This window comes from Meles meles, chromosome 10 (assembly GCF_922984935.1).
Source record: "Meles meles chromosome 10, mMelMel3.1 paternal haplotype, whole genome shotgun sequence".
Classification (NCBI taxonomy): Eukaryota; Metazoa; Chordata; class Mammalia; order Carnivora; family Mustelidae; genus Meles; species Meles meles.
Genome location: NC_060075.1, coordinates 21,628,585 through 21,635,203, shown reverse-complemented (window position 1 = coordinate 21,635,203; position 6,619 = coordinate 21,628,585). Strand labels below are relative to the sequence as shown.

At 40.4% G+C, this 6,619-nt stretch overlaps 1 protein-coding gene across 1 annotated transcript in view; it reads left to right on the top strand.

The window, feature by feature from the left end:
• Positions 1 to 6,619, top strand: part of MKLN1 (muskelin 1) — a 345,476-nt gene that overhangs the window by 87,900 nt on the left and 250,957 nt on the right. The window lies entirely within an intron of this gene.

Genomic DNA, 6,619 nt, shown 5'->3' with positions numbered 1-6,619 from the left:
TCATCTATCCAATATTTATTGAATGCCTACCATGTGCCAAGATACTAAGATAAAAGATGAATCAGCTAAGGTCTGTGCCTTTCCAAGTCTGAATCTAATGAGTTTGGGGTAGCAGGCAGATATGCAATTAAATGAGACCAGGACTGTACAGGGACAGATGAGATGGTCAGCCTGTCAGGAACAGCTTCAGGAGGAGGTTATACGTGAGCTGAGTCTTGAAATACCAGTATGTGGCTGTCAACAATGGGGACAAAACACTTCAGGTGGAGAAACTCCAAGTCCAGCTCCTTCCCCTCCGATGGCTTCATGGAGCCTGAAGCATCTGGCTCTACCATCTCTCCCCAGTTCAGCAGTCTTCTCTGCAGCCCAGGCCACTCAAATCCTTCCTTGGCAGCAGCAGCATTGTTAGTGCTGGTTCCAGTCAGAGAACAGACATGAGAGGCTCTGCTGCTGCTTCTGCTGCCAGGACCAGAAAACAGCTGGAGTTGTCTGAGCTCCCTGGAGGAGGATGGAGGAGCTGAGCACGCATGTGCGTCCATACCTGGGTCCGTGGGTAGAGTGTGTGTGGGGGGGTGGGGGGGTTTCCATCTGGGTGGCGGGCTAAATGTTGATCTGCAGGTGTTGCCACAGAAAACAGAAGTGGATATTCAGAAAATAAAATGACAGCTCAGGATCTCATGGACAAGCCAAAAGACGGCTCCGAGAAGGGGGAGGTGGAAATAACCTCAACCAAAACAGAATGAAACAGAGAAGGAAGTTGCATCAGAAGAGGAAGAATGCCAATGTCACGTTGAAGAGCCACAAATGTCGCAAAACAAAAACAAAATGTGGGACTCTTGTTTTATCTAGTCAAATACTATGAACATATTTTCTTCCTCAGAGCATTATTAAAAATCACTGAAAATTACTGAAATGAGTGTAGCAAACAGGAAGAACACAGAGAAACACAAAAAATTGATTTTTTTAACGTTACATACATCACACTTCATTTATTTGGGTTAGTGAGGGATTATAATTTTGTCTTTTACCTCCATATACAAGTTTCTCTTCTCCAGTACTTAAAAAATAATATTAAAAACAAGTTCTGAGGGGCACCTGGGTGGCTCAGTGGATTGCGCTGCTGCCTTTGGCTCAGGTCCTGATCTCAGGGTTCTGGGATCCAGCCCTGCATCGGGCTCTCTGCTCGGCAGGGAGCCTGCTTCCCCCTCTCTCTCTGCCTGTCTCTCTGCCTAGTTGTGATTTCTGTCTGTCAAATAAATAAAATCTTAAAAAAACAAAACAAAACAAATATAGTCACAGGAATTGACTTTCCATCTCCTTATTAGAATTGAAATGATTAACCGATTTGCCAGTTTTACGAATAGCTAAAAGTATGCTGAGTTTGGAGACATGAATTAGAGAAGTTTTGTGTGCTTTAGTTATAGTGCAAAATGGTAGCTCCCAACTGAATGGATTACTAGTCCATAAACTAGTTTACCAGATAAGCAGTGAATGGGTTTGGAGTAGACAGAAAGGAGAGGAAATGATTAGGGAGTGGAGAAAGAGAGCTAATAAGTCTGATGTGCCCTGTTTGCTTATGCTGGGTTTTCAGTAAATATTTGTGGAAGGAAGGAAGGAGAAAAGGAAGGAAGAAAAGAAATGAATTAATGAATGGTAAGGACAAAGAACGTGGCGTAAATTCAAAATGGAGTTTAAATTTTGCTTCATGACAGCATTAGAACAATATTCCCCTACACTATACCTGCCTTGGCAACTTATAAAGATGTATAATTTTCAGAAGTTGTGAGACCCTTAAAAAAGGAAACATATAAAAATTAGATTTGGAGGAAATGGAAATCTATGCAAATTTAAATTTTTAGATTTTTCTGAAGATATTTTTAAAAGTCTAAATTCAGTGTTACATTAAGAACCTTATAAAGGATTGAATTTTTTTTTATTTTTAAAACAAATTATGTACTGATGGGGCTATAAGCTGACATCAAATGTCATTTGGTTTTGGCCAACTGAGGAGAAAACAGCAAAAAGTTAGAAAGAAAAGATACCATAAACATCAGAGTAAAGGCAAACAAAACCAGAAAGTTGTATTTTTTTTTTCCTTAGACCCACTGGTTCTTATGAGGAATTTGTTTTCAGAAGGTAATTTAAATGTTTCGGGGAGAGGGAGAAACAGTAAACCAAATCCATGGACTGTAACATTTTTTCAGGTGCCGACATTTTTGCCTAATAAGTGGATGCCCCCATTTTTGCCAGTTTCCCTGCTCTCTGGGCTCCCCCATCTCCAGGGACCCTCCATCTGGACATAGTTCCTGACTCAGCACTTGGTGGGGATGCTGAGTCCCAATTCAGAGGAGTCTAATAAACCCCTACCTCAGCTCCTGTTCTGGGAAGCCTGTCCTTTCTGATGGTGTTCCCACGGAATGGGAGAGAGAAAAGAGGATGCACGTGTGAACTTAGGGATGCTGAGTTCTGTTTTACGTTTTAAATCTGTAGATCTTTCCTTTAACAAGTGGCAGGCCACTCTTAATTCCTGCCCCTCTGTACCGATGAACTTAGCATTGCTTCTTCCCTTGGTGATCCAAGGAACTTTGCTCTTTGCCCAAAATACCTCTCTCTCCCAAAGCAATTTCCCCTCCTCTGAGAAATGCTGCGTGTCAGGCTGCACTGCCCTTGAACCAGACAACTTTCTCTGCTTGTCTTTATCTGTCTAAATAAAGCTAACCTACATTTGCTGTCTAATTCATTCGGATGCTTGCTGATGCTATTTAAAGCATCCCTTAAGGCTCTGTGGAAAACAAGATGCATTATCTCCAGTAGAGAACCTTTAGGTTTGTTGGTCATTTAAGGAATTCAAGAATCTAAAGAATCCATTCAGTCTTTAGTAGTTCTGATGTAAGGGGCAAAGGAACGCTTCCTTTTTTTTTTTTTTTTAAATTCCAGGCAGTCTTTCCATGACTTGTATGTCTCTGGGTTCAGCTGATAGAAAAAGAGGTAGCTAGAAAGTTAATATCTCTCTCTCACATACTCTCTCTCTACCCCCAACGTGAGTGTGTGTGTGCCTGTGTCCCCATCCTTGTCTCTAGGCTTCATGAAACCCAGGTTTTCTTTTTCTTTTTTTTTTTCAATATTTTATTTATTTATTTGAGAGTGAGAAAGAGAGAGTGAGCAAGAGAGAGAGAGAGAGAGAGAGAGAGAGAGAAGAGTGCAGGAGCCAGGGGAGAGAGAGAAGCAGACTCCCCATCGAGCAGGGAGTCTGAAGACAGGCTCCATCCCATGACACTGGGACCATGACCTGAGCCAAAGGCAGATGCTTAATCGACTGAGCCACCCAGGTGCATGAAATCCAGCGTTTCTGAAGATTAATTTCACAACAGAATGTATTTTTCATCCTGGGCTTTGATAATTGATTAGTCCACTGTGAGTTACCTGTCCCCTCTCAGGGAACAAATGTGAAAGATCAAAAAGAGCTGTGACCTCAGTAAACAGGCTTGATGGGGAGTTTTTGATTTGTCTCCACCTCCCGCTCTTCAGCCTCCATCTGACATTTCATTAGAGAATCCTGGTACTTCCACATTCCAGAAAAAAAAAAAAAAAAGGAAATTCTAAACAGGGAAAGGGAAAAAATAATGGGGAGGCACATAGGACTCCACTGTACACTTCTATATGACTGGGAGTTCAGAATGGGTTTCAAATCTGTTGCTTGTTTTTTGGTTTTGTTTTGTTTTGTTTCCAGATCTGGTATTTCTGTGTGTCTGTTGGCTTCCTGAGTGGGAGGGAGAGCTGGTACAATGGGGGGGTCTTAAACATTAGTGCCCTGCTGCTCCCCGAAGCACATGTTTTTATCAGCATCCACTTGTTCAGCCACGATTCTGTGACGTCCATTGCAGAGAGTGAGTCAGAAGCCACAAGCTAACAGGTCTATTCCTTCCACTGTCACCTAGGAAACCAACGCATCATCCACAGGAAATGCAGGCCCCAATGGGGGGTGTGTCCAGATTGGGTTATAAAGCTGGGAATGAGTTTTTCAAACGAGGTCAAATAATAATGCGTAGACTCTCAGTCTCGGTTGGCAAATGGACCCAGCCTCTTAGGCATGGATGGAGGACAGTCATGCAGAAATACCAGGAGAAATTAATCAGCTAAAATCATGGAAGATGTCTGCTTTATAAGAAATTGACCAAGGGCAAGGGTTATCAAGACGTGGTTTGATTTCCCCTCACAGCAAATGCATTCATTTGCCCATTGGTTTGGGGGCGGGGGGGGGGGGGACTTGTTCATTTTTTTTTTCTTTCTTTCTTTTCTTTCTCTTTTTTCTTTTTTTGGCACATTTGGATGGTGTGTGAAATCAGATAAGGAAATTGACAACATATCAAACCAGGCTTTCTGCTAAGTGAAATGTATATTCTCTTTTTCATAGCTATTCTCCCTTGGGTTAACAAGTGATGGAGTGGTCCTTCAAAGAAAAACACACCCTGATTCCCCCCATGACCTCACTGTTTTTTAATTTTACTATTTTTATTTTTTGCCCGAATTTTTCCCTCCTCAACCACTAGATTTTAACATAGTCAGTTGGACTTTGTGTATATATACTATTTTATAGACTATTTAACACACTATACACATATCTATGACTGTAAACTGAGAAAAATTACCTGTCCAGTTTCATGTTGTTCGATGAGCTTAATGTTTCCAGGCAATCTACACTCTTGTACTGCTATGGGTGAAGGATTCTAGGTAAAAGTACAATGTGAGCCTTATTAGAACTTCTTATTTTAACTCAAAGAATATTAGAATGGGGCAGGGGGAAACAACTCAGAAATGATCTGGTCCAATCACTTCATTTTTCACATGAAAATTAGCCCTCGAGAGGTGACGTGATTTGTCTAAGGTCATACAATAAAGCATGGTATATCTGGGAGGCAGAGGAGAGGAGAGAGAAGAGGCAAGAAGCTTGGCCACAAGCTCAAAATGAGTCAACAGGTGATATGACCACCTCAAAGACTGTTGAAATATTAAGCTGTATTAATTGAAGGATGAAGTCCTGACGGGGAGGGGCAGTTGGCGCCCTCCCAGGCTAGTCAATGTTACCAAGAGTATGATGTTCTGTTCTGAGGACCCACTGAGTGGGGAATAATGACAAACCCAACCAAAATTCCCAGAGGAGGGTAAAGATGGTGATAAGAGATTTATTAACTATAACATAATAAGAACAATGAAAACCATTAGACTATTTAGCTTGGAGACCAGAGGTTTGTCATGGAGGGAATGAGAAGAAGTATTATTAAATAATTGAAGGGCTGCATTGAAGAGGGTTCAGACTTATTTTGAGTGACTAGGAAGGGCAATCACAAATGAGTACAAGTTAAAGATAATGGATTTTAGCTCCATATAAGTAATTTTCCAATAATTACAGCTGACTGAAATGTATTAAACGGATAGGGCAATGGATTAATTCTTTATCTCCAGAAGTATTCAAGTATTCACTTATTGATCCAAGCACATTTATTGAGGACCTGCCATATGCCAGTCATTGGACTAGAGGGACTTTGAGGTTGTGGTCTATGTTAATTAAGGCAATACTAGCTGTAGTATTAAATCTGTATATCAAACCTGAGACATGATAAGAAATTTATTTCTCACTCATAAAACATCCAAAATGGGTGTTCATGGTGTGTGGCTCTCTTCCAAGCGGTTGTTCAAGAACAGGCCCTTCCATCTTGTAATTCTGCCATCTTCAACATGTGGCTTATGAGATTGCTGTCAGCATTAACATCCTGCTGACAGACAGGGAAAAAACAGGGAAGATTTTGTGGGGAGATTTTTATAGACTAGACCCAGAAGTGGTACACAGACGCTCAGCTCACATTCTTTCTATCCAGTGGAATTCAGTCCCATGGCCACACCCAACTGCAAGGGAGGCTTAAAATGCAGTCCTGTGCCCAGGAACAGGTTTGATGACTGACCAGCAAAGATTTTGTCACACTATCCAACTCTAAGTTTCTATAATTATGGTGACAGAACTGACACAGGAATTTTAAAACTTTCTTGTTTAATGCCAATGTCATCATGTCTCTTGTCTACATTACATGTCTTCCTACTGAAGGTCTCCTGTTGGAAGATATATTGTTTAGTTGAAAAAAGCAAAGTACAGAATAATGTATATAGTATGCTACTCTTGTGAATGAAAAGAAGAATCATAATGATAATATTTATTTGTATTTGCTTACATATATATGAAGAAACAATGGAAGAATACAAAGAAACCATAGGGAGTACGGTGGAGGCAGATGGAGGAAGGACATATCCCTGGAAGCAAGACTTGTTCATGTATGCCTTTAAATATTGTTTAACTACTTAATCAATTAATTAATTAATTATAAAACTATGTAATTTTAAAAACCATTTCTTTCTATTGGAGAAGAGTTTTTCATGGATGACTCTCTTTTTGTTTTCAAGTAAAGAAAAGCTTGAGAAAAGGACTATCTGGGCAGGTGAGCCCGGCATAACTTATGAGCCTGAAGTAACAATAGTGATGAATATGATGCCATTCCTGTTATAATGCATTTGTATTGGATTAATTCGCTATTTCAAATGAAAGTAAAAAAAAAAAAAGAAACAATAG